Here is a 27,548-nt window from a genome sequence, read left to right on the forward strand (position 1 = left end):
TGCACAGCTGACCTGCTGACAACATTTTGCCTTACTATTGCCCTGATTTCCAGAAGAGCTGAGCAAGCCCAGCTCCTATTGACATCCACCGGTACTGTAAGCACTTAGCAACTTTGGCCCCGGGGAAAGAAATCACAGTAATAATGCCTCCGGCCACTGCTACTTGGGTCTTGTACTTGCTTCCCTCTTACTAGTGTGCTCAGGCAACGTCTACACAGCTGTTTCTAGGTCTAGCATACAAGCCTGAGCACTGCTACACAAGTCTGTGGACCTGGGCTGGGAAGCTCGCTCCCAGAGGAGTGTAGACATACCAATAACCAAGTCTTTATTGAGCCTTTAGATTAGCTCTGTGTTGGAGTAAAACTATGAGTTAACATGCACAGTTACACCCTGACAATAGCCTAAACTCAATAATTGCTTCCTGTAATTGTCTGAGGCCACTTGTAATGCCGAAAATCGTCTCATGATAATACCTTGTTGACAGTTTGTTATCGTTAATCTATACTCTAAAAATGAATTAGGTGCAGAGGAGCATGTTCATTACAACAGAGATGACACTCTAGCTTTAATTATCATGACCTCAGCGTAAACAGTGTCAGATAATCAACTTCAATCACCATATATGGCGACTGGAGGAAAGTGCTATTGAACTGACAGTATTAACTGACGTGCAGCTAGCAGGCTCTGCAGTTACAAGCACTGCATTATATCATTACGTTCCCAAATTACTCCCTATTTCCACCCACATTAGTCAGGTCTGTGGGCCGCTTATTCCTTTACCTAGGACATGGTTTAAATTAGGGGTGACCAATTTTGTCAATATCCAGCAACCTAATTTTATTTATAGAACACTTTACACTAAAAAGCAAAGTCTTCCACTGTCCTTTTATACCTTTTCACTTTGCATTGAACAGCTACTTATTCATTTTATTTCCCAGCCGTAGTTATGTTTTTATAGCTTGTGGTTCCCATTTCAATATTATTTTATGTCATTTTCTGGAAGACTGGGGTTTCGGAATAAACTCAAACACCTGGGCCACATGGTTTGTTATGACCTGGGGCGAATGATTATCAACATAGTACGGGCCTTGAAACTCCCAGAAATCCCTTTTTACAGATCTTATCATGTAAGTGCTAAGCACTAGTAGCTCCAAGAACCCACCAGATTCCTTTTGAGATTTCAAAAGGAGTCTCCAGTAGCCAGTTTGACTGTCTGCCTTTACCATTGGTATTAGTATTTATTCTGTGGTCATGCTCAGGGACTCCGATGAGGGTCCCATTCTGCTGGGCACCACATGAACTTAATAAAAAGGCAGTCCCTACCTTGAGGAACTTACCATCTAAATAGTATAAATCAATAGCCTTTGCCAGCAGACATCACCATTGCCCGAGAGGTGGAAAAGGCTCCTGAGATCCTCAGCTATAAAAATCAGACAGTGACGGTAGCCGGGCTTCCTAATGGATAGATTGCTCTATCCAGGGACAGTCTGCTCCCACAGCCCTAGGATCGTGTTCTCCTCCCCTTCTAAGGTCATAGACCAAAATACAGATTGCCATTGTGACACTGCAGGAGTTGGGATACTGTTAGAATATTAACTAGATGCTGCTAGATATAGATAGAATATAGTTCAGTTTGGGGTTTGGTTTTGAATGAGGCCTGCCTGGGCTTCAGCCTGCTCAGAGATGGGGCTGCTCCCTGAGGATTCAGTTCTGGCCCCATGAACAAAGTCCAAGTAAAATAAAAAGGAGCATTGACCATGGCATCTACGCAGAGGTTGGGAGAAGGGGGGGACTCAGTTCCAAGGAATCCCGTTGTAAGGCCAAGTGGCTCACATGGCTCTCGGACAGGTCATTTCTCAGACTGGTATTCCGGGTGCTATGCAGCACACCATTTAAAAAACGAATCTTTTTGAGGATTGAATATTCAAAATGCAGATGCATCAAAATACAGGAGCAAACTAGTGGCACGTTGTTTGACTCATTCTATAAAAACAAGGAAAGAAGGAAAGAAAAAAGATTCATGCAAAAGTAAGGTTGCATTTTAATTATGCAAGAGTTAGAAAATTCAGTTATGATTTCCACAGCAACCATTACCTACCCATACTGTGTCTGAGCATTAAACTTAAAGCCATCTGCAGTCACAGAAGTTATATTATATAAATATATTTACAAATATAGATACACAAACAGATACACAGATGGTGCCAAGTTAGGAGTATTGTGGAAACCATAACTCAATTTACTGACTTTTCAGCAGTTAAGATTTCAGTCATAGACATAGTTTTGCCTAGACATTAGTTAATGTCACAAGACAGAGATCCAGGTTCACAATGAGATTATGAATCCTACATGTCCCAGAGCTCAGGGTGTTCAATTTAAAGTTCCACGTTGGCCCATTCGCATCTAGGGCCTAATCACAAAATTTTGATCTGAATTCCAGTCTCGATTCTGAAAAGCCTTTGCTCCCTAATTCAGGGATTTTCAGATTTGGGTTTCAGTTTTTCCCATTGTAGAGCCATCCCTTAATTGTGAAATTCAGATCCAGATTTGGGGATACAGTTTTGGAGTTCCAGTTCAGGGCTATTGCTAGGTTTTTGCACAGAACGTTACTAGGAATCAAGCAATCAAGACTGGTGTAATAGCAATTGCTAATCAGGACATCCTGTGACTGGCTTCGACTGTGAAACCACCGAGTACTGAAGGCATCACAATGCCTTATATTCCATTTTCTTCTAAACGTGCATAGTGTACTACTTTACACATCTTCAGCAATACACAGCCGAAACATTCACAGCTGCTGCAGTCAGAATTCCCCACAAAATGGAAATGCTGTGAAATCCTGGTACTAGCAGAAAGACTTGTGTGCTACTGTAGAGTGGAATGGAATGGGCAGGCTGGTAGCTGGATGTTTACACACTCCCCATATCTTGCCAGGGCAGTTCAGAATGTGTCAATTTAGTGGTTTGCATCAACAGGCATCTTGCATTTTTTAAATGTTTTTCCCTTTAGTGATGACAGCAACATCCCACAGCTCAAACACAGCAGCAGTCTAGTTCCGCCTGGGTGATCAGTTTATCTTAACATGAGAACCAGATTATTGCAGAGTTACGCAGAGCAACAAGTTTCATGAAGCACAATTTCCAGCCTTAGAAGGTTAGTGGATGAGATTTTTGGGTGGGGTTTTCAGAGGTGCTCAGACAAGTGAGGTGCTCAACTGGAACTGAATTTCAGTGAGGATTGGGTGCCGAATTCTCAAGCACCTTTGAACAGTTTTACTACAAGGGATAATTTAAAAGAAATTATATTAAAACCCCTAATTTATGATCAAACATTTGAAATATATGAATGTACATAAACAATCACAGATAATCCAGAGCCAGCTGGGAAACCGTCGGCACAGATATAACCAGGCATGAATATAAACATTCCTACTTGCAGGTGGATGGGTAACAAATGCACCAGGTCTGCTGCTTAGGCACCTGACCCCCCTTTCTTCTCCTTAGCATTTCATTCCTGGCTAGCTTAGGTGGCACTCAGCTCAGCTTGCCTGAAAATCCCTGCCTTAGATGCCTAACTCTCCCCAGGCACTGAAGATTTTTAATAAAAAAAATGATGATGGGCCTGGAGGCAATTCAACCCCTTCACACACCCAATGCAGAGAGAAAGAATATCTGATCATATCTTTTCAGCTGGATTCTCACTGTATTTCTTTCCCCCTCCCCTACCACTTCTTACTTCTTCACTAGGTCTTCTGTTATTTAGTTCGTCTTTTTCCCCCTTCTGTTGGTCTCTATTGACACTACAGAAATTCCTTGATCCTCCAAAGCCATTTCAGATAATGTGCCAGGCTTCATAGGAAGAGGATGAAAGCACAATTTAAGTAAGAAAGAAAGAAAAGGAAGAGACTGGTGTGACGACAGCCTGCGCGGTCAGATCTTAAATTACATTGATGGCCTGTTCAACAGGTGTCTGCGGAGTGATTACTGACTGAGTCAGCCAAGACTGGAAGTCAGCAAGATAGATTGTGACTCCAGGGAACTTTAGTCTTTTCAAAGTCCAGTTTAAACATGTTGGATTATTTTCAAACGGTTAGATCTATTTTTACTTAACTTTGGCACATACAAGTTCGGGAAAACAGTAGCCAATGGCAGAAATATGACAGATTAATATGGAGATTAATTGCAATCTGGATTTCATCTGAAGCGATTACGTGCATTTGGTTTAGTAGTGACTATTTCTGTCTCGTGTCACATGCCTGGGATATCGAAGTAGTGAAAGAAATACTGCTCAGATACAGCCCACCTTGTTATACATGAAGCTTCCCTTCCTTTTTATGCTTTTGTGTAAACACCCATCATCAAGTTAGTAACATTTTATCTGTCAAATCGAGTAAGAGATACATTTGAAATATACAGCTGTGAATCCCTGGCTGGCTTTATGAAACAAGAGCACTTGTAAAAGGAGAAAACCAGTGGCTGCTACCAAGAAAGGGAATGAAACAGCTACTTTTGTATTATACTAGCCTACTTGCTAGTTGCTGATTAGGCAAGGCTTTCATGTGAGTCACTCTTCCAGCAGGACGTCTCCAGTCAGCAGTGCAGAAGCCTCTTCTGTAGTGAATGTGGTGGAATTACAAGGGATAAGAGAAATGCAGATACCGTAAGGAAGACTTGACAGGCCGGAAGAGTTATTACACGAGGTTCTATCATGCATTTTGACAGCCCTGTCTTGCCTGCAAGATTAATAGCTCTCCAAGGTTGTGCATAACATCGGATGACTTTAAGCGCACTGTTTATGCTGTAATATTTTTAATTAAATGAGGTCACGTAGTTGCATATTTTGAATTTAGAAGAATGCTCCTTTTAGATTTCTTATTTTACTGCCAAGCCCTTTTCCCCAAAGGCTGCTGGAGAGAGATATTTTGATGGGTGAACAAAGACCTCATGACACTGAAGGACTACTGAAGACAAAAGCTTAAATTAAAATCTAATATTAAGAATTCCCAACTCTTATATAGCACTTTTCATCTGTAGATCTCAAGGAGCTTTACAAAGCAGGTAAGTCTCATTATACCTATTTTACAGATGGGAAAACTGAGGCATGGGGTGATGAAGTGATAAGTGGCCACTGATTTTGGGTGTCAATTGGAGACAACTTGTGCTTGATTTTCAGAGTGCTGCATAGCAGCTCCCATGGACTGCAGAAATGAAATTTAGGGGAGAAGATAGATAGCATTTTCTGCTCTTAAGTCAGAAGGCACATTATCCAGGTAAAGAAATGCCTTGTTCTGTGATACTGCTTTCTCGATAGGGGGCCCAATCCTGTATTCCTTGCTCAGGCAAAAATCCCTTGGTTGTCTCTGAGAGCTTTACCTGAATATGGACCTCTGGATACGGCCTGGGGTTATGAGTTTGTCAGATAATAGCATGTTTAGAAGATCTCATGGCATATACAGCAGTGCAGGTAAATGCATCAAGGGATGCATAGCCAGCAGAGATGGGCCTGACCCAAAGCTCAGGATCCAGACTGATGAGATTACATTAGGGCTTTCCTCGGTCACTATGGCTTATGGGCAGATAGAACCAGGCCCCAATCCGGCAAAACCCTTAAGTACAAGCACACCCATTGATTTCAAATAGGAATACTCACATGCATCGAGCTAGGCACCCATGCAGTGTGGAGGCAGGCATGTTTATGTGTAATATATATTTTGCTCTGTTCTCTCACAGTCTAAAGAACTAGCTTTCCTATGCCTGGAGCTGAATAATACCTTTAGAGTAGACACTTGGCCAGATTCCACCAATTTGTCTGCATATGGCTATGTGGGTCTAAGGCACATGTGTACATTGGAAGTTGCTCATTCCTCCACAGAGGATTCAGGGCAAGAGCTGAGCAGAATAAAAGCACAATGGAGTTCTCCTTCCTGAACTGTAAAGTTAGACTCCTGGCACAGGGCTTCAGTGTTTCTTCCAGTAGTTTTGGATAAACCGGAATGTGTCAAGTTCCAGAGGGGTAGCCGTGTTGGTCTGTATACAGCAAAAACAATGAGAGTCCTGTAGCACTTTAAAGACTAACAAATTTAATTTCTGCAGGCATAAGCTTTCGTGGGCTGTAAACCCACTTATCTGCCAACTGCTTGAAGGGAGGAGTGGCCTCTCTGCAGAGGGAAGGAGGTTTCACTTGCTTTCCTTTTAAAATTAAAGTTATTACATCAGCTATTGAAAGGACCTTCAGGAAGGAACTTCTCTGCTGCTGCTGCTGACTGAGGAAAGGCAAGTGGCTGTGCTGCAGATGATAGTGTAACTTCCAGTTTAAAAATATTTTTTGTAATATAGTTGCAAAGATTGGGGTGGGGACAGAGAGGAGTGGTATTTTCCCAAGCTCCACCCACAAAATAAGCCCCACCTATGAAACCATCTTCAGCAGGTCGTGGAGATTTCAAAATATAATCACACAAGCTCTTTGGGCTCAGCTCCTCCACCAGGCCCAAATGAACCCCTGGGCTCTGCTCGGCTCCTTGAGCTGGCTTTTAGTGAGGCTTGTTTGTCCCATTGAGCTCTTTTGAACTTGGCTCCCTTCGGGGAGGGGTCTCAGATGAGCTGCTGGACTCTGATAGGCTCGTTGGGTTTGGCTCCTCGATTGGGGAGGCAACGTGCGTGCCGAAAAGTGGCAGTAGTGTCCTAAACCCTCTCGCACCTGGGGCAGATATGAGCGGTCACTCACAGTATAGCATGTAGATCTTCACAATAGGATCCTCCTGAGACATGAAATAGTTAATACACAAAATGTCAACATTGGGAATCTGAGTTAACAGCCATTAGATGAATGCGGCAGTTCAGACCTCTCAGAATTATTGCTTCAGGTTCTACAAACATAGGTGGGTGTCACGGCATCAGTTACACTCAGTGCATGTTTTCTGAGGCTCTTTCAACAACTTTTAGCAGCTAGAGGTTTTCATTTAAAACATAAAAGAGAAAGCGCTTTGATTCTGGAGAACAAGCCAGCTCCTCTCAGAGCACAAGCCCTAACTGCAAGACCAGAGTCCTTTATATGACAGGATAGCCCCATCCCCAAGGGAACTGGCCAAAGAAGAACTCCCCCATTCTAGTTAGGATTTTACATCACCAGTACACAGGTCCCAGAAACCCCTGCATTTTCCTTAACCAGCACTATTAATACAGGTCCAAACCGAATTCCTGTAGAATGGTAGCTTGGGTGGAGTGACTTCAGTTCAGAACTACAAGGAACAGAGCTATCATCAGGATTGAGTGTTTTCCTACTGAGACAAAGGGAGCCATTAAATGTGGGATATTGAACACCAGCAGTAAGTATGGATTTGATCCTGCAAGGCATTGGGCACCGAGGAAGCGGTTGGAGCTCAGTGCCTCACAGATTAGGCACCAAGGATGAGATTTTCAGTAGTACTCTGCGTTACTATTGCTCCCACCGAAATCAAAGAAGAACTGATGGAAGTCAATGGGAGTGGCATTAGACCAACACTGAGCACTACTGAAAATCCCTTCAGGGTAAACTGCCCTGTATTCCCACTCTGTAGGCCACTCCAGGACCATCCCGTCGGGTCTCAGGCTTCCAGCTGTCACCTCTCTCCGGATAGGGACCCTTGTCCCACTCTGACCAGCCCCCACCACACACTGTGATATCCACAGAAAGCCAGTCTGCCCAATGGGCAGCAACTGTGTGTTGCTGTCTCTCCAAGAGCTGTGAACAGTGTGTGCCAACCATTACAAGTTACCACGGTTTTCTCAGCAGTACTTTTATTTAAGGTAAAAGCATTACAGAGAAAACATATTAACCCCCCCCCAAATATGCAGATTTAAAATGCACACTAAACATACATAGAAAGACACAACCATCTTATGGGGTCCTATTAGGCCAAAGTCCTTCCAACCCCTCAGCAGGATTTGGTTTTGGATCTGTTTGCTAGATTAGAAAGAAAGCTCTGAGTCAGTTTAAACCCAGGTTTTTTTAATACCAAAAGACCTGTCTTTGTCTATGGGTCTCTGGGAAACCCAGTTTGAATCACTATATGCAAATCACCCAGGGCAGGGGATACCCCTCTGGAGTTGTTTACAGTTTCAGCAACTAGCCTAAATCATCCTCCGCTGTTTTTAGTTCCTGGAGGAGCTGTGACAATCCTCCCATGGAGAAGAACATGGTTATAGAGGCCCCAAAGATAATGCAGGGGGTTAAAATATCTGGCACCCCATCTTCAGAATAGGTTTCCCTTTTTAAGTATCAGGAGCACTGGAAATGCCATAGGAAAGGGAAGTACAGTGGTGTGGTAAACATCTTTTTAGTGCTGCTGCTCACTGGACAGTCATCTTATGTAGTTACCTTTTCAGTCTAGCAGCTTATAGTAACGAGTTTACTATCCACATTTATTCTTAATCAATCAACAACAGGGAGGGAGAACAGTCATTTCCACTACGAAGTAGGTTTTTCCTAATTATTTGACCACCTGTAGCCTTGGCACATCTTGATTCAAAGCATATTATCAAAACAACTAAGTATCCTTTTCCCAGCAATTTAACTCCTATTTGTCACAACTATACCAGTTTCATATGGAAGATGTTCTGTGAAGCAGCTAACACAGTAGGTGCTATTGCTTCCATCTGAGCTGAGACATAACAGCAAAATGCAAGTATTAATTAAGCACCAGACCTCATGTTTGAAGAGTTTCCTCAAAAGCATGTGCAAAGTGTTTAGCAAACTGATCTTTCCAGCCTGCAGCTACATTAGCAAGACCATTGTGTACTTGTGTCAAATTAACATTTATTAATACATTTGCTCCAAAGTATTAATCAATGTGCATTTGAAACAAGTATTTAAAGGTAAAAAAAAATTAAGTGACCTTCCACCCAAACACACGGCAATGAGATGTAGCAAGCAAGTTATCTATGTTCGAAAGCAAGTTTGCTATTCACTCTTGAGTAAGCTGAAAATCCAGTTTGTTTTGTAATCTGCTGCTCCCTAAAATCAGATATTTCAGTGAGTTAATAAATGACCAGCTTCTTCTTTTATTTAAAAATCTGCAAGTACATTTAGTATTTATGAAATCGAGGTACTAACACTGGCTCGAGCCAGCTGCTGTGTACACTCCTCCATGTGTGCGTTCTAAATCGCAGCAATTCAAGCTTGCAAAAACCCTTCCCTAAGCCTCTCTGGAGCAGAGACTGACAGTTTACCTGACTACTTGATGGTCTTGTAATAAGAACAAATAAGGACCAGTTTGAGACCAAACACACTGATTTTCACTTGAGTTCAAATCCTGTTTCAACTCTCGTCTCCAAAGCCAAAAGGCTAGTGCATGAAAACATCATGGTCCCTACCTCTCTGACCATATCTAGCTCTATAAAACGTATCCAATGGCACTATTAAAGCGTGTGATCTAATTCCCCTACCTGATCAGACCACAGCACTCCCCTCCTTGGAATCACTTCAGGCCCAACTTAAATGTCTCATCCTACATCTCAGATCTTTTCCTTCCATCTGCTTGTAATGCCAGCTTCCATATCTGCTTTCATGCCACCCCCACACATAAAATACACTTCCCAGTCCCGGTGTGCTGGGGTTCTCTCATTCAAATTACCCCTAAAGACTCATTTCTGTGCAAGGCCCTCAAACAGGAATCAAAAGGGCCCCCTTGCCCTAACATTATAGAAATTGGGAAGAAGGGAATATGTAACACCTCCCAGAGTTTCCCAGTGCATCTTGTCTGATCAGGAGTTTTCGACTGTAAACTCCTGAGGGCAGGGAATTGTCTTTGGGAGTGTCTTGTGCAGTGATGAGCACGCTGATTCTTGGGCATGTTTTCTGCAGGGCTAAAACCTAACTTCATGTTTCCAGGGTGCAATTTTGAGCCTATAAAGTACTTATGTTCATTTTTTCATCCATAACGAATTGTGGATGTAAATTTAGCAGACAGATCTCCAACTACTTGATTTTGGGGGTACAAACAAGTAGATAGATGTCTAACTAGTAACAAGGTGCATACACAATTAATTGCAGGTGCAAAACTGCACCTACAAAAGTGAAGGCTTGAACTGAAATCTGATCTTAAAGAGCTAGTAAGGGCAATGTTTAGTTAGAAAATGTGCTGTAACACTGATGAGAAATTAATAAGACTACAGTATATTTTAAATAGAGTTGAAAAAGACGCCTACATTTTTCTCATTTATTTTTCATGGAAACATATAAAAAGCCATAACTTTTTGAGGGGGCTGTCACATTTAAAAAGTCACAAATAGAAGTACGTAAAACTTTGCCTGCTTTCCAAACTTGCAGACCTGTAAAGAACTCTATTACTATTCAATATATTCACTCCCACTGCAATCTTGCAACTAGCTGAGGCTCCCAGGCACTCAAATTTTCCCTCCTAAAAGGCTCCCAATATTCATGTAAGAGTATATGTGAAAAAAATCTTACTGAGAAAGGGGGACAGGTGCAGAATGACTTATTAGGTTGTCGTCAAAAGAGTTAATTCATTTATAACCCTAAGATTCTCTTTAGATATCAGGAGTGCGGGTGAATAAATTATCCGCTGAATATAGACTTTTTCCTGTTTGCAAATTAATCCCGATTTCTGTGAACACATTTCGTTATCTGTGACTGCTTGCCAAATTATTCGGATGAACAATTTTCAGCTTGCGTTTTGAATATTGCTCACTTTGATTAGTCCCTATTCTCTGTTAGGAGACCAATCACAAACTACAAAGTCACACAGTTTTGTTTTTTGCTCCCTGATTGGATATCAAGCTCTTTAAACAGGAAAGTAACGAATAATGAGCAGTAAATGGCAACAACATCGAATACTCTTGTTTACATGCAAATATGAGGATTCTCCTGAAGAGCAGTCATTCCTTAAACACTCATGAGAACAAAACCTGAAGAGTGCATAGAGAGAGACACACAGAAGCGTGATCAAACCAAACAGCTGTTCAGAATGGGAATGAATGTTTGTGAATATTGTTTCTTCAGTATCTGACGAGAGGTAGAAGTGAGGCCCATCCTTTTAAAATGTCAGCTTCTGCTTTCAATAAGAACATTTTGCAGGCTGCATCAAATACGAAAATGTGGTTTGGGGTCCAAGATTCCCAGATACATTCTCTCAAATCTTTAATACTACTATCAAGGAAAGCATCTTGATGCCATTTTGAACTGGAGTCAAAAACATGCCTAGGACTATGCAGGAATTTGAATGTTTCAGTAGGAGACGAGCAGACTACATTCATATTCTTCGTTTTATCCTGAAGGGGCTTCTTTTCCAAAGCTTGAATGTCAGAGGTGAAATTTTTGCCCCACTGAAATCAATAGCAAAACATCCATTGACTTCACTGAGTCAGGATTTCGTTGCAGGCATTCAAAGCTCTAACATGCATGCATGCTACATATGTCTTAGCATGAAGATCAGATTTTATTTTGCATGATCAATATTTAGTCAGTGTAACACTGTTTGAGAAAATATTAAACAGTAACAGCGATACTATATTATCTATCCCACCACCTCATGCCCAGGACATGCATTGGGCTGGGACTTCCTATCAAGTCAGTATACATGCCAATATTTTCCCTTGAACAACCATGAGTCACACCAAGAATATTTAGGCTTCTGAAGAATCTTAAAGGATGAAAAAAAGAAAATAAATCAATATTTTACAGGAATCCATAATCAAGATCGTATGCCCTACTCCTGAAACCTTCATCTTTTAATCTCATGTAACAGGATGAAATTAATATAAACACATTCACCTGTCCAAATTGGATATCTGTCAAATTTCAAACACAGGAAACAAGACTTAAGACCAAAAAAAAAAAAAAAAAGCAGGATGTCAGCATTACCATTATGGTTATATGTGAACTGAGGACAATGTTGCTACATGCTATCAAATTACAAATACAACCAAACACCGCACAATCTCAAAATGTCTTTGTACAAGATCTGACAAGAAGTACAGCTGTTTTCCTCAGTACAGTTAAATGCTATCTAGGGAGCTTTGGTAGAATATTATTAGAAGTTTGACTCCAGATATGAAGTTAAGTAGTCAACTTGTTTGCATTAGTTAATGCATATGTTACCTTATGTTGACTGTGATTTTACTTAACAAATGTCAAACAGCAGCTCTGCTAAAATTATGAGAGCTTTTTGGAATTTGGACACCTGTGAAAAACTTTCATTTGTTTCTGTAGCACAAAAACATAGATGCCCAGATATTTGAAGCTTTCAGTGTAACAACAAACATCACCATTTAATTTGCATGTCTAAAGTTTAGAAGAGTCTTGTTCCAAGGAATTTTTTTTCCAGTTGTTTACAATGGCTGGTACAGAGATTGTGTGTGCAGTCTAATTTAAAAAGGTTGTGGTCTACTAAAGTTGCTTGTAAACAGCACAATGATAGAATATTTTCTTTAATTTAAAATGTTTTTAAAAGTTATTTTCCTCACCTTACACCAAGGACCATTAGAGACAGGGCTGCTTTCCAAAGTACCCACTCCTTCATTTTCTTCCATGTCTTCTTAGTTGAAAAGCTTTGATTTCCACTGAAAACACATCAGATAACTCTCTGCACAAATCCAAACCAAGCCATCCAGACTATGGTATGCCAGTCTGTGAAAGCATTTCAGTAAGTAGCACACAAGCTTTTTATGTTCACTTGGTCTAATCCAAGATTTCAGATCACGGTTCCTTGCCGGTTTTCACAGGTTTGCTAAGGGGCACAGAGCACGGCCTTTTCTTTCCTACAACTTGACAGCTCTGGTTGTCAGGTATGTATCTGCCTCAGATCTTAGAGCCTTGATCTGCAAGTCTCATAAATGGCAAATGCCTTTTATCAGATTATTGCTCCTCTGATACTATACCAGCACTGACACTGAACCTCTGATCACGTCAAGAGAAACTTGACAACTCAGTGCTCATTCAATAGTGTAGCCACACCCAGCTGCTCTAAGAGCCAGTCTAGACCATAAAACCAGAAGCAAGGTCACCCAGCAACCGATCATTTCACGTCACTAAAGGTAATAAAGTCAATTTACATTCAACTTATTGCCTTGGTTGGTAAATACTTTTTTTAAGATGAAAGCAACTTAGGTGGGTGGGAAATGATCCTCTATTCTTATCTGTGATCAATTTATAAAAAATTAGCCTGTCCAACAGCTTTGAGTGCTCACAGTCTCAGGCAAAAATATTTAGTAATCACCTAATGGCAATAAGGTGATGCCCAAACTCCACAAACAGCAAGGCCCCAATCCTGCAAGAATTATGCACATGCTTAATTTTACTCAGGCAAGTAGTCCTATTCAACTCAATGGGACTGTGCACTGGAGCAAATTTATGCACGTGCACAAGTGTTCACAGAATTCCTCTTCAACCTACTCCCCTCCACAAAAGCCTGGATAAATAGAGGCGTTGCAGCATAGCCTGATGGTTAACAGATTTGGACTGTCAAAAAGTGGTCGAGTAAGTGAGCTTTCTTGAGCACTCTCTCTTTTTATTGGGAGGAAAGAAAGCCTTGTTATTGAAGGACACTGTTAACTGGAAAAGTCAGATTTCAGTGAGAAAACGTTGTACCCGCTATCGTGACAAGGAATAGCCAACAACTCTAACTGAAAGCAATTAGCAAATGACTGAATGGAGAAAATTTGTTTATTTCGTGCACCTGGCAGCACATTGCGGATAGTCAGGACCCTAAAATTTCAGTAGTGACTAGCGATCATGGGTGCCCAACAGGAGACACTAAAAAGGGGCCTGATTTTCAGAGGGTGTCTTGACCACACTTCCTGAAAATCAGATCTCTCTTTTAGGGTGTCTCAGGTTGGGCAGGCAAAAACAAAAGGCATTCCAGATCATTCACTAGTCACTTTTGAAAATTGAGGCCACTGTTTCCTCTCTATAGTTAGTTACTTTTATCAGTTTGTCCCTCGCTGAATAGATCCCTATTAACAGCTACAGGGGAGCAGTAAAATCCTTCCATAGGTTGTTTTGTTTTGGGGGTTTTTTTGAGGGGGGGGAGCGGGGGGGTTATTTGTTAGGACATGGTATTTATGTAATGCTCTCTCAAAACATGGAGTATTAAAAAATTAGTCAATTTCAAATATTCAGTGACCTGTTAAAGCACAGGAATAAGAGTCAGGAGACCCAGGTTTAATTCCTGCCTAAGTCATGCACACTTTCTGAAGCCAAGAGAATTTAGGTGCCTGGCCTGAGATCTCACGATAGATTAGATGTTCTTACTTTCATTAACCAAGTTTGTTTTCATGAGCAATTTCAATTTATTTGCCATTCAGTTTCATTTTAAACCATTCTTTAGAGTTTTAAGTTTAAACTTTACAAGGTGATCAGTTGCTGAAAGTGGATTATGAAAGAGACTCGTGTAAATCACTTTCATGAAGCAGTCTTAATCCTTCAAATAGTATCTATTAAACAGCAGGATGTAATTTTTTAATGGGTTATGCATTTGTTTCAAAGAAATGCAGCCAAACTCTTCAAATAATTAATGAAGCCCAAGAAGAAATACCAGAACTATAAGTTTACCGAAGGAAAAAAAAAATCCATAGAGCTAGCCAATCTAAAGATTAGGATACAAGTCTAGAAGCCAGGAACTCCTGAATTCTAGCACTGTCTTTGCTTCTGAATGTGTATGACTTTGGAGAGATTATGTAACTTCTCCGTACCTTGGTTTCCCCATCCATACAATGGGGCTAATGGGGCTCAGTTATCTCACAAGGCTGATGCAAGGCTTAGCGAACTGCACAACACTTTGAAGATGTAAATTGTGTCTTCACAAATCTGCTGCCTCTGGCCACAGGCAGGCAGGCTACTCTGCCCATCGATCTACACAAATCCAAGGTGAGCGTGCACCATCTCGGCTAGTTATGCACACACAACTTGTTGGAACCAGGATTCCATGCTGTGTCTCACTTTATAAGGAACACAAAATTTGACAAAATTAGATGAGATGAATGGTCCATCCAATCTGGTGTCCTGCCTCCTGCAGCCAGCTATATGCCTGAAACTTCAGAGTATCACTGTACCTCAAAGGCAGGCAACCAACCAACCAAAACACCTTGATACATTTGGAGGTGAGACAAAGAGTGGGATCTCTCAGTCCAGCCGCTGCCAAATTCCCCTTACTGCACCAGGTTTTGGAGGCGAAGGGAGAAGAGGCCTTGTAACGTCCCACAAACAGTGTTCCACCCTAGCGACAGCTGGGGTTCTCCTGACTGGCTAATGCTTGCATCACTTCTGCTCTCAGATGTCATCAGAGCTGCACTGGCAGCCCTTGCCTGCCAAAAGGCAGCCAAAGCAAGTTACAATCTGTATATGGGAGTTTTCCATAGCTGAAAAAGGGATGGGGAGGAAGGACAGCAATAACCAGCCTTTCAGTCCAGCTACAGCAGGCGTATTCAACAGGCAGACTGCGGGCCAAATTCAGACCACCAGACACTTTTGAACAGACCCCAAAATCTTTTTTGTACTTATTATTGTGGGGATTTATTTATTTATTATTTCTTCTCTGGAGTCTGGACCTTGACTATACCAAGAAATTTGGACCTTGACCAAAAAAAAAAAAAAAAATATTTGACTATCCGGGAGCGATAGTATCTGACTCAGCCTCCTGCAGTAGCGGACTCCACAGGCCAACTATGCAATCTGAAGGGTTGTTCCTTATTAATGTCCTTGAGTTCCTCTTTCTAGGTGTTTACATTGCTCCTGGCAGCCTATCTGAGCAGCTGTCATTAGCTTCAGCGAGTGATGGCTTGCTGACGCTATGGGACAACGTAAGAAGAAGTGCTGACCAATTTCCAATATCCTCTTCATACTCATAATGACCTAAGTCCAATTTACTTCTTGCTGACCTTTTAGTTCGCTTCTCTTTTCCTGACAGCAAGAAGGGGAAAAACGTGTTAACTCTACTGAAAATTCTCTTCTACCTGATCGTCCTTCAAGCCCAACCTGATGTAGAGAAACCAGGATGTAGCACATGTTGCAGATAGATTACCACTGGCACTCAAATCGTTTTAGATATCAAGCATGCACATGGGTCTTATTTGTGCATTTGCCAGCTGGTTGCCAGCAGCCAAATCTTTTGGAGGAATGAATCTTCACAGGCTGTCTCGATCCCCACTGTAGAGTTAACTCGAGTTGTCTGTACTTGCATTCCTCCTCTTGTGTTCGAGCAAGAGCAGCCACGCTGTAAAACCACACTTGAGCAGCTGTGCACACATTGGTTCTGTATGTGGCTCAAAGACTTCTGGGAGTACTTTCCATGGTTCTTTACGCTGCAGTAATCCGAACCGCTTGGTGAATGCTTTCCCAGTGACTTGTGTTAGAATTTGTCGGTCCTTTCTGAGTACATAAGGGGAATTGTGGGAAGGCACTGGAGGACTATCGGCACTCAAGTGACTCTGGCCTGCCTCCACACTACAGAGTGGGCGTATTAACAGCTGATTAGTTGTATACACTTGAGTTTTAGCTTTTATACCCTCTCAGGCCAGCCAACTGAAGTTAATAGCACCACTGTACAGGAGTTAAGGTTTTGTATGTGTGGATGAGACAAGTTAGGGGCAACATTTGAGTTATGACTCATGTTGACTTTGTACTGAAGACAAGGCCACAGTGGCCAAAAACGGAGCTAGCCCACAGATAGTACCTTAGCCAATTCTCTCACTGCCCCCCTGTCCTTCTTCTGAGACATTGTCTGATTCTGGAATTAGACTAGCTTAAGTGCTGAAACCCTTTGTCCCACTACTGACAGCGCATGCTGCAAGTTACTTCTTGTTATCCCCACAGCTGCTCTTGATCTTTCAGGAAAAGAGAGGGCCCTTTGTTTAATTCAACAGTGTCACTGTATTTCAGGTTGGCAACAAGCAGTGGCATGGACATACAGTTTTGGAGGCATTGTTCTCTTTTGAACGTGGCCCAGTCACACAGGTTATACAGGAAAGAAAAGCACAGGCACGGAACGTGAAAAACAACATGACCTCTCCCACAGGTTCAGTGGATATTAAGGGTCAGGTAGAGAATGTGGGAGTGGAAGCCAAATCAGAAGGTCAACTTTTACAGCCACGTTGTTATTGACCTACGCAGGAGTGTCAACAAAACCCAATGTGAATGACTGGGATGGCTGCCATCTTGGCCAACACACCAGAGATTAAACTGGGGACCTCTACAGCTTGAACTAAAGAGCCAAGACTCTGAAGATGTACTAGTGCATGCTCACTTTCTTCCCTACCTAACTAGAACGTTTTACCTCCCAAAATAAAAACCACACACAATATACAAGTATCTATTTTACGAAAAATAACATGCAGTTGTGAGGGAGCACAGCAGCTCGTCACAGAGGGTCTAATCTTCCAAGTTGCAGCACACAAAACGACATAAAGCACTTTGAGATTAAAGGTATTCTATGGGAGTGAAGTACGTAGTACTATCATCAACACCCCCATCAATAGTATCAGCACAAGGAGTTGAGCAAATAATATGTAATGGACAAGTTTCACCTCTGGGATCAGCCAGCCAGAGAACAGTTTAGAACACACGTGAATTACTTAGTCTCAGTTATTTTATAACGTTATGATGGGATGGGCCCACATTCTGTTCCCGGACTCAAGGTTCTAACTCTTACAGTCAAACTGCTGCTGCAGATCCCCACAGAAAGTGGATTTTAAATTCATCTTGCACAAGTATGTGTGCATCCAGTCACTTTCTGGGAGCATTTATGCTTGTGAAATCTGCATGCACAGCTGAAGCCTAATTGAACTGAATATTCATATTTGCAGCATTCCCCCAGCTCTAGCTGAGAGATTTGAAAGAGGCTGAATTAACACAATCCTATCTTCACCAGTCAGATCAGCCTGATGCAGAGCCTGCAAGAGGAGTTGGGTGGGAATAAAGAGGACCACTCCACAAAATTATTATAAACAACATATATAAATGATAATAATACCTTATCAATGAGTCCTTGCCCAGACATTCATACTGGCTGTTCACGATAACGGTTCAGTCCTGGTGTTATCCGCATGCAAACATATTCCCTCTGTTCTCTTCCACTCCTTATAAACAGCTTGGTGTCTGTAGAGGTGATCTTGATCACAAATTCCCTACTGAATTAATTCATTCTAAAAAACAATGGAGGCAGCAAGCCAGTCTGAAATTCCAGATTGCTTTGTTTCTGTTGTTGTGTTTATTTGGTTTCTCTTCAAAGGTCATTTTCAGTGCAAGATTCTCACTTGATGAATCAGTCTGCAAATGTTTCAACTTTTCTGCTGTGCAAGAAATTAACTAGGTTTAGCTGCATTATTTGGTTCATGGCAATGTTTCGATTTTTGAACAGCACCTTTACACTGAGTGCAGTGAACAAAAGGGTAACTATAATGACGACACAATTAATGGGTGCATTGGCTATAAAGATGCCTGGTAATTTTAAAGAAATAATTAGGTACTGGATCATTTCAGTGTTTGTTGGAGAACTAAGCCCACCCAATCATGGCACTGGGCCTGGTTGCCTTACTAATGTCTAATTGTGAACTGTGTGGCTTGTAACATTGGATAGCAGAGGCCAAAAAGAAGCTGCGGATGAATTCCCTGTTTCACACAAGAGGATGATATCAGGTTTATCACATAGTAGGGAAAAGTTAATAAGTGCCGGCATATGAAGCACTAGCAAGTAGATAGACTAGATTTTCCCTCTCTGATATTTTTGGAAGAACTCTGCTTTTGCAGCATAATCCAGTGGGTGGGTCCTTTAGCTTAAAAGATCTGAGAGTTCTCCCTTGCTGTGACACTGATTTTTTGTGTGATCTAGGGAAAGTCACTTTCCCAGTCTGTGCCACACTTCCCCAGAATAAAGATGGGCAACTTTGCAAAGAGCTTTGAGATCTACCTATGAAGAGTATCATCACTCCCTGGAGCATCTACCTATAAAGGTCTCAAAACAACTGCCCAGTGTTAATGAAACAAGCCTCATAGCACTCCTGAGAGACAGGGCAGTATCAATAGCCACATTTTATAGAGAGGAGCAAGAAAAGGTTAAGTGAGTTGCCCGATGTCATGCAGCCAATCAGAACTGGCAATAGATCCCCAGGTTCCCAAACTGCTAATGCCATCACTAAGCACCAGACTTCTGTGATGCAAGGAGACAGGTAAGGAAGGGAACCAAGCTGGCCAGTTGCTAGTTGGTTATTGAAGAAAGTAGAATTAAAACCAAGTTGGGCTGATTCAGTTCACATCTTGTTACGGTGTAAGACACTGCTGCAATGAGCCATGCAAGGGGGTTGAACTGCATTTTATTCTTTTTAACTGACGCATGAAGCCAGCCTGCTCAGCTGCAAACCCTCACCTTCTACCTTGCTCACACCCAGATGTGCTGCACAAGCTCCAGAACTCCACCTGACGCACCATTCAACTGACTTTGCGCAGGGCCCAGCAAAGCCTAGGGGTAGACCTCTCTGTATTGTAACTATTGATAGGTCCCCTAAGGAAGAAATCCACAAGCAGAAACTGAGAACTAGAGCTGGATGGGAGCTTTGCAAATACACTTTTTTTTTTTTTTTTTTTTTTTGGGGGGGGGGGGGAAGGGGGGGGTCAGAAAAAGCTGGTTGGTAGAAAACGAAGCTTTTGGCCGAAATGTCTCAGTTCTGACAAAACTACAGACATACCCCCTAGGATGGGACAAATATCATTGCAGAGAAAGAACATTCAGCTTCTAGGCTGCCCAGAGGGGGGGCACAGCGAGGGAAGAGAGGGGAAGAATTTGCTTCAAGCTGCCCAATGCCATGCAGTACTGGCTGGTCAAGGCCATTGATGGCACTCCAGACCAAAGAGAAAGCGCCTGCAATACAGGATAGTAAAGGAAGGGAGAACAAGATCAGGCCGCTAGGCAGACACGTGCAGAAGGTTTGGACCCTTGGCTATATAGGCCTTTAATTCCACGTCTTGATCAGATTTCCCATGATGTATCCAAGAGGCCCCCACCTTTTGGGAGCAAGCTGTTACCATAAGTACACACATGTATCAGAACAAGTTAATCTATATCCAGCTATAACTTTAATACCATTAATCAACACTAACTCAAGATTTGATTTTTTTCCCTCCCAAGATAAACTTCAGTGGGAACACATTGTCTCCTGGCATGTAATGTTTATTGATTATAAAATGTTGCAAGCTGAACTCAAGGGATAAGCAACAATAGACACCACTGTGCCGGTAGGGTTTGAGTTTAAGTATTTGCTGTGCCTGCCTTGATTTCTAAAGCTTTTTGATGGCTTCGGCCTTAATAAATTTGTTCTTATTTAAAAAAGAAATCTGGGCAAAAAGGCACAGAGGGGTAACTGGAATATGCTGTAAATAGCACAGTGCAGCTACTTAGCTTTACAAGGAAAATATTATATATAATTGTGAAAATTGACAGCCTGGAATACAATGATTATCTGGCTCTTCATGGTCAGTGTCCATTTTCAGGAAAGGAAGGATGGTTTTGTGGTTAAGGCATAAAGCTGGGAGCCAGATGATCTGGATTCTTTTCCTGGCTGTGACGCGGACCTCCTTGGGTGAACTTGGACAAGTCACTTACCTAAATACGTTTAAAAATCTGGCCCTTAGTCTTTCGTGCCTCAATTCCCCCTTTTGTAAAATGAGGATAATATTTTCCCATTGTTCTGAAGTGCTTCAAGCTCCTCTGGTGAACTGTGCTATGTAAACAGGTTTGGAAGGAAGGCACTGGAAGTGTTATGGACATTTTAGGCCTTCAGAAAAAAGTCACTCTTCAATAGGAGTGCGTGTGTGTGTCAGTCATTTTAACAGGCTGTTGCTCTGCAGAAAAATGTCAGGTCTTGCAGTTGGGATCCCCACGGTCATCGTTGCTCAAATTGGAGGGACAATAGTCATCTTTCACTCTCCTTTTAAGGTATGCCCGGTAGGCTGGGAAACGTAAACTAAACCCTAGGCAGTTAGGTGCCAATGCCTGACAAGTCAGTCATCTGGGGGAAGGCCAGCCTGTCAGGTGGACAAAGAAGAGTCCTTTGCAGAGCAGAGTAGCTGAGGAAGAAGAACTCATACAAGGCAACCCCCGGCACACCTCCTGAATCTTAGGACTGTGTAGGCTTTGTGCTGCGCCACAGAGCTTGCAATGGTTACAACAGCACCCCCGCCCCATAAAGAATCACCAGCCTCCAAACTACAGCTGGGATTTTCAAAGGAGCCTCAGGGTGTTCTCCCACCTCCTTTTAAAAAATGAAGAAAGTCACTGTCCTTGTTCAGCTCCCCCAGCTGGGCACTCACTAGACTGCTGTGTTTAGATCCAAACTCTGGATCCCGCATGCTTCTCTAAACCCACTGAATCTGAGCAGTGTCCAAGCTCTGTCCCTGTTTCTGGCTTCTCAGGCCCACTCCTGAGATGCAGACTCTCTATCTGGTACCATTTCTACGGAATGGGGCTCTGAGCCCCAGGATCAGTATTGAACTTTTCCCCCCACCCGCCAAGTTTCCCCAATAGTTGGACAGAGCTCTCCGCATGGTATCCATATCCCAGTTTAGGGATTTCTAAACCAACACACATTTTACTCACAGACAAACCACAAGAGAGTTACATATCCATGCAAAAATAAGGGCATGCAAAAATCCCACCTCACTTTCCTCTTTGAGATTTGAGGAGTGTCTTTCAGGGTCCCAGGAGCCTCCTCTCTTCCTTCCTCCCTCCTACCCTGTCTGGCCTTATTGCTCTGGTAGGAGAGCCAGCTACTAAGAGCAAGTCTTATCCTTTTATATCTTCCAGTCACCTCTGTCATCTGACCCTTCTGCTCAGCCTCAAAGCCACCCCCTCCCCCAAACCAGGTGACCTATTGCTTGGTTACCAGCCACCTTAAATCCGGACAGGAAAAATGGTTTTCTCCCAGTTTAGATGGCACTCTTGAGCATACCCATTGTACTGCCAGGGCAAAGTCCTTCAATGGTAACAATGCTTTCTTGATCAGCACTGGTAGCTCTGTGTTAACAACCCTTAGAATTTCAGTCCCAGATGGAGGTAAAAAGACAATGGGGAAGACACGGGTTCATGTTACAAGCAAATGGATGCTCCTAAAATAAAACAGAATGTGTCTGTTTGTATCTGTATCAAACACCATGTACGAAATTGTCACAGAGAGTCTAAGATGGACTTTTCAGATTAATCACCTGGAAATTCCACCCTGGTCTACTCTTGCAGTGTGGGTCTGGGAGGAGAGCAGGGAAGAAGATGAGAAGGTGTTTATTCTGCAAGTGTCTGCCTCCTCTTGTTGAACTCACCGTCTTTTCATAGAATCATAGAATATTAGAGTTGGAAGGGACCTCAGGAGGTCATCTAGTCCAACCCCCTGCTCAAAGCAGGACTAACCTCAGCTATATCATCCCAGCCAGGGCTTTGTCAAGCCTCAGCTTAAAAACCTCTAAGGATGGAGATTCCACCACCTCCCTAGGTAACCCATTCCAGTGCTTCACCACCCTCCTAGTAAAAAACTTTTTCCTAATGTCCAACCTAGACCTCTTGCCCTGCAACTTGAGACCGTTGCTCCTTGTTCTGTCATCTGCCACCACCAAGAACAGCCTAGCCCCATCCTCCCTGGAACCCCCTTTCAGGTAGTTAAAGGCCGCTATCAAATCCCCCCTCACTCTTCTCTTTTGCAGACTAAACAAGCCCAGTTCCCTCAGCCTCTCCTCATAAGTCCTGTGCTCCAGCCCCCTAATCATTTTTGTTGCCCTCCGCTGCACTCTCTCCAGCTTGTCCACATCCTTTTTGTAGTGGGGGGCCCAAAACTGGACACAATATTCTAAATGCGGCCTCACCAATGCCAAATAGAGGGGAATAATCACTTCCCGTGACCTGCTGGCAATGCCCCTCCTAATGCAGCCCAATATGCCATTAGCCTTCTTGACAACCAGGGCACATTTTTGGGTCTCAGGAGAAGAGCTTCAGGTCACATGGCCTCTCTCGCACCCTCTCTGGCCAACTCTATTGCTTTCTGTAGGTTTCAGATGGCAATGCCACTGGGTTACCTCTTCCTGATGGTTTGGCCTGAGGAGAGGTCGCATTCTCTCTCTCCCTCCCTCCATTTTGAGTGTATCAGAGAATACTTTAAGAAAAAATTCAAACAGAGAAGCAACATCATTAGATGACATTCATGCATATCTAAATCAGAGCTTCAGTGCTCTCCGTCATTAACTTTTTCAGTCTGACCCATTAAAAGAAAAACATTGAGACGTGACAAGAAATGTGCTTTGGAGAACAAACAAAGAGGCCAGGGTTCCCTCCCCTGAACATTCTGCGAGCTATCTTGCAGAGTTCAATTAGAGGTTATGCAAGTGAGTATGTGCTGGTGGGAGGGTGTAGTATTTGGTCTTTGAGGCAGGACTCCTATACACCCCCATATAGCACGGTACAACAGCCCCCCCCCCACATTGCCTCTAAACTCTTGGTCACTGTCAGTCTCTTCTGGAGCTCTGACAGCAAGAATTGGATTTTCATTAATTGAAATGTATATCCTGGAAATGGGATGGGATGGAAATGGCTTAGGTAAATCCAGGGCATGGATAAAAATGTGACCATTTTTGGAGGAGCACGTTCTGTGCCCTCGCTGCAGCCCCGAGGCCATAGGAGCCCCTGCCCTGGTGCCGTAGGAGTTCTGTGCCCCCACCAATTATTGGGGAGGCCCATGTCCCAGCTTGTCCTCTTTGTGCATGGCCCTGCCATTTCGCTCCTTGTAGTCTCATTCACAATACAGTTGTATCATATGCCAAGATTTGTGGTTAATTTCTTATAAACACAAAGGTGGAAATGAATCTTATGGAAGGTTTTGAAAAAGAAGAAGGTAGTGGCCTTCTGAATCAGGTTGTTTGCAATGTGTATAAAGCTAAAGGCCTAGGGGGCAAATTCTTTGTTCGCTTAACCCCCAAGCCAGTGGGGGGTTTCACAAGGCACAGGTCAATGCTAAATTTGTCCCTATATGGATATGTCACTATAGCATACTAGATGAAGCTTAAATTACAGGACACCTGGACCTGACTATAACTTAGAGCATCACAGCAGTAATTTTCTGTGCCCATCTGAAGAAATATGCCTTTTACTGCTGCCATAAAAAGGCTCCCACCTCTTTTTTAGAAGTCAAGGATGTCTTGACACCTGAAATGTAGTGATCCAGAAAGGTAGAGACCACCATAGGGGCAGATGTTCCAAGTGATATCTGGACATTTTCATTTAATCAGATTAAAATGTCAAAGGAGCAAGACAAAAACAAAAAGCACGGTACACGGTCTTGGGGAAAATTAATGGTATCACCACAGCACCCTCTAGTGTTGCTGTCAGTGGGCGTTTGTCAGCATTTCCATTCTAAAACCATATATTGTGCTGCCATAGCCCAGCTTCATCTACTTGAGAGGTCAAGAGCCCTAACTCTTTCCAGTTTGTGTCTCTACGTTAGTTTTCAAGCCTGGGTACAGACCGATGTGTGAATATCCAGACCATGCTACGCCATGATGCCATGGGCTATAACAAGCCCAGGGTTGGGTTAGGTCAGCGGAACAAATGGGAGATCCCGGCAAGGGGCATCGCGGGGCTCCAAGAAGTGGTTTGGTGACTCAGCTTCCTTCTACACCAGTACTAAACCAGTGCCTCAGCAGGCAATGTGTTGTTTGGGGTCAGAGTGAGTGGGGGAAACCTTTCAGGGAAGATATCAAACCAGCGTACTGACCACTTGTCTTCATTCAGTCTCTTAACGGCTACTTACAGTAGAGTTGTTAGCCTCATAGGCCTGGACCTATGTACTCCCTACAGTTTAGTTGTACAATGTGTTTGTCACTCCCTGTTTCAAATGGTAATTTGAGTTGTTGTAGTAGTTGTTTAGTGCTGCTGCTGCTGCTTTCCATTGTAGAAGGGACCACATTTTGATGGTAGGTAAAGGACTCCTTTTATATCCCATACTTATCACACAGGGGAATAGTGAGGCTCAATTAATTAATGTTTGTAAAGCCTTGAGATCCTCAGGTGAATGGGGCAAAGGATTATTTGATGATGAATTCAGAACCTGAGAAAACACACTGCAGTGAAGATTGTCAACTGAGTGGGGACAGAATATCGGAACCATCTTGCGGGAAAAAGGAGATGGATGAGAAACCAAGGCAGCTCTGGGGAAAGCTCAGGGATGAAGAAAGAAAAACCTCAGTAGTTTATACACCTTTGTGGGGTAATAAAGTTGGGTCAGTTCAGGTAGAAGCAAAGTCAGCATCAGTGCTAACAGGAGCTGGAGTTATATCCAGGTTAGCATATTGTTATATTAACAGCACCTGGTAATGCAGTAGGTGTCTCCAAAACCATTGGGAATAAGGAGCAGAGCAGTGTGTGGTTTTGAAGTCAGACAGACATTCACCTTTGATTGCTTAAGGGAAGAGAAAGGGGGTCCCATGATGCTTGTATAAGGGGCTTACCCAATGGGATCAGTGCATTCGGCACTATCTGAAGCTACTACATGGCCTACAAAGTTAGCCCCAGAGCATGCAATCTTCCACCCTTTTATTCTTTATCTTTTAGGAGGAAGGTGGTTGATAGTAAGGTCCATATCTGAAAAGAAAAGTAACCACTTGGCCAGCTAGAGATGTCTTTTTAGCCACTGCTGCTATCCAGGAATCTGAAGGAGTAGAAGGGGTCTAATAAGATCTTGAAATTGTGAACCACTAAGCTAATAGAAAAGCAGATCCCCACAACAGACAGCAGCCATGGTTTCTGCCAGTTTCTCCAACTGCTTCTCCTCACCAGTAAGAATTAACTCCATCTCCCTCGCACTGCTCGATATTGCAACAGCAGAGGAAGAATGTGTCCTGTTATGCAGTGGGTACTTACCTCCCCAGACAGAGATGGTTCAACTGTGGCTACATGGGTTGTCACACTGACGAGTTAGTGAAAACACCAGTCAGAGGTCTGTTTGAAAAGGATGTCAATCAGATACATAGCTGACATTATTAACCAATAAACCCTAGGCTTTCACTTTAAAATAATGAATGTGTCCAATAAATACACACCATTAGTTTTCATAAAGGCTTTTCCTATCCATCAGATTCAGTCCTAATCATTTTCTGGCAGAGACAAAGCAGGAAAAGACTGTCCCAAAAGATGATACTTTGGAGAAGTAATGAGTGCAAGAGAACTGGGGTTCTGCTAGAAACAGTTTAGCAGATGATACCAGGTTCTTTCTATAAACACACTGAAAGAGTCTAATCTACTCCAAAAGATTCTACTGGCCTGGGAGAGACTAGGACAGACCATGCAACACAGTGATGATCTCTCTCAGTGTAGAGAAACATCTTGTGCACCCCCACTGTATCATTCTCTTCCAGCACACTGTAAAGCAAGAGAGGAATTTATTTTCATAGCGGGCCCAGTTTTCAACTTGGGTGCCTAGGTTAGGATGGCTGGGTTCACATTTGGGCACTTAACTACTCAAATACCCATTTTAAGCACCTAGACAGCACTTTTAGAGCCCACTTTGGACATCCAAGTTTGGATTCTCAACAATGATGATGCCCAGAGACACAAAATTGAAGGACAGTACATAAACCAAACAGGAAAAAAAAACCCGAGGAGGGCACATAAACCAAAAGGCAAACTTCCTCTACTACTGCTCAGCCTACAACTATCTGCACGACAGAATGTGTTATGTTCCCTCTGCTTCTACACCAACACAGCACTGAGCAAGTTCCAGACAATTCCAGCTTTTCAGCTGTTACAGATAATAAAAGATATGACAAGTGGGTATTATATTAGTAAGTCCCAAACATATAGTAAGAGATGATCCCGGCCCTGAAGGGATTACCTTCACTCCTTGTCCTCTCTTTGGTGGAGATTAGGTGTATTTACACCTTTGGGGTGAATACCCTCAGAAATATCCAAGTGTAAAGAACATCTGATTTCTTTAAGCACCAGCACAAATGCAACAAGCTTCCCCCAGCTGAAATCCAAGGGAAAGGGGCTAAAATGAAGCTTGCTTCAGACAACCTCTAGAGTAAAAGTGAGTAAAAAACACTGCCTCTCTGGAGTAATTGATTCTCTGCACCTGAGGTAGGCTGAGCTGGGCCAGCCCACCCCTGCTATGCTGCAAATCTCTGTACTCAGCGCAAGTACCTATGATCCTTCCTTTAACCAGAGGAAGCAGATTAATTTCTTCCTTAACACCCCTCCCACAGTTTAACTGGGGGTGGGGGAGAGTGGAGAAAGTGTTGGGCATAGCACACAATGACTTAAAAGCAAAATAGTAAAGTAGAAGTAAAGAGTGCAAAACTGGTCTATGCTGAATCCCTTCAATTCCATCTAATTAACTTTCCATCCCATGTTCCTTAATACAGTTGCTCTTTCTTCTGACATCACTCTCCAGTTTTGACACCCATGTTGCCCCTCTGTTGAGCAGGAACAGATGTCCAGGGCCTTACAGGTCAGTTTCCCAGTGGAAGAGAAATTAGTGACATTGGATCTGGGGACAGTCAAAGTGCAACTTGTTCTATTTACACTACATCTA

General features: G+C 42.8%; 1 protein-coding gene across 2 annotated transcripts in view; it reads right to left on the reverse strand.

Moving 5' to 3' along the window:
• Positions 1 to 27,025, reverse strand: part of PDE8A (phosphodiesterase 8A) — a 222,922-nt gene extending 195,897 nt beyond the window's left edge. The window contains exon 1 of one of the 2 annotated variants that reach the window (XM_067555750.1): positions 26,850 to 27,025. The gene's annotated coding sequence lies outside the window, so the exon portion shown is untranslated. Of the gene's footprint in view, positions 1 to 12,461; positions 12,507 to 26,849 lie in introns of those variants that run through there. The other variant, XM_067555748.1, reaches the window with a different exon arrangement.
• Between the last annotated feature and the right edge of the window lie 523 nt (positions 27,026 to 27,548).

The sequence above is a fragment of the Emydura macquarii genome, unplaced genomic scaffold, assembly GCF_026122565.2.
Source record: "Emydura macquarii macquarii isolate MOO-44397 ecotype Brisbane River unplaced genomic scaffold, CSIRO-AGI_Emac_v2 contig_1644, whole genome shotgun sequence".
Taxonomy (NCBI): Eukaryota; Metazoa; Chordata; order Testudines; family Chelidae; genus Emydura; species Emydura macquarii.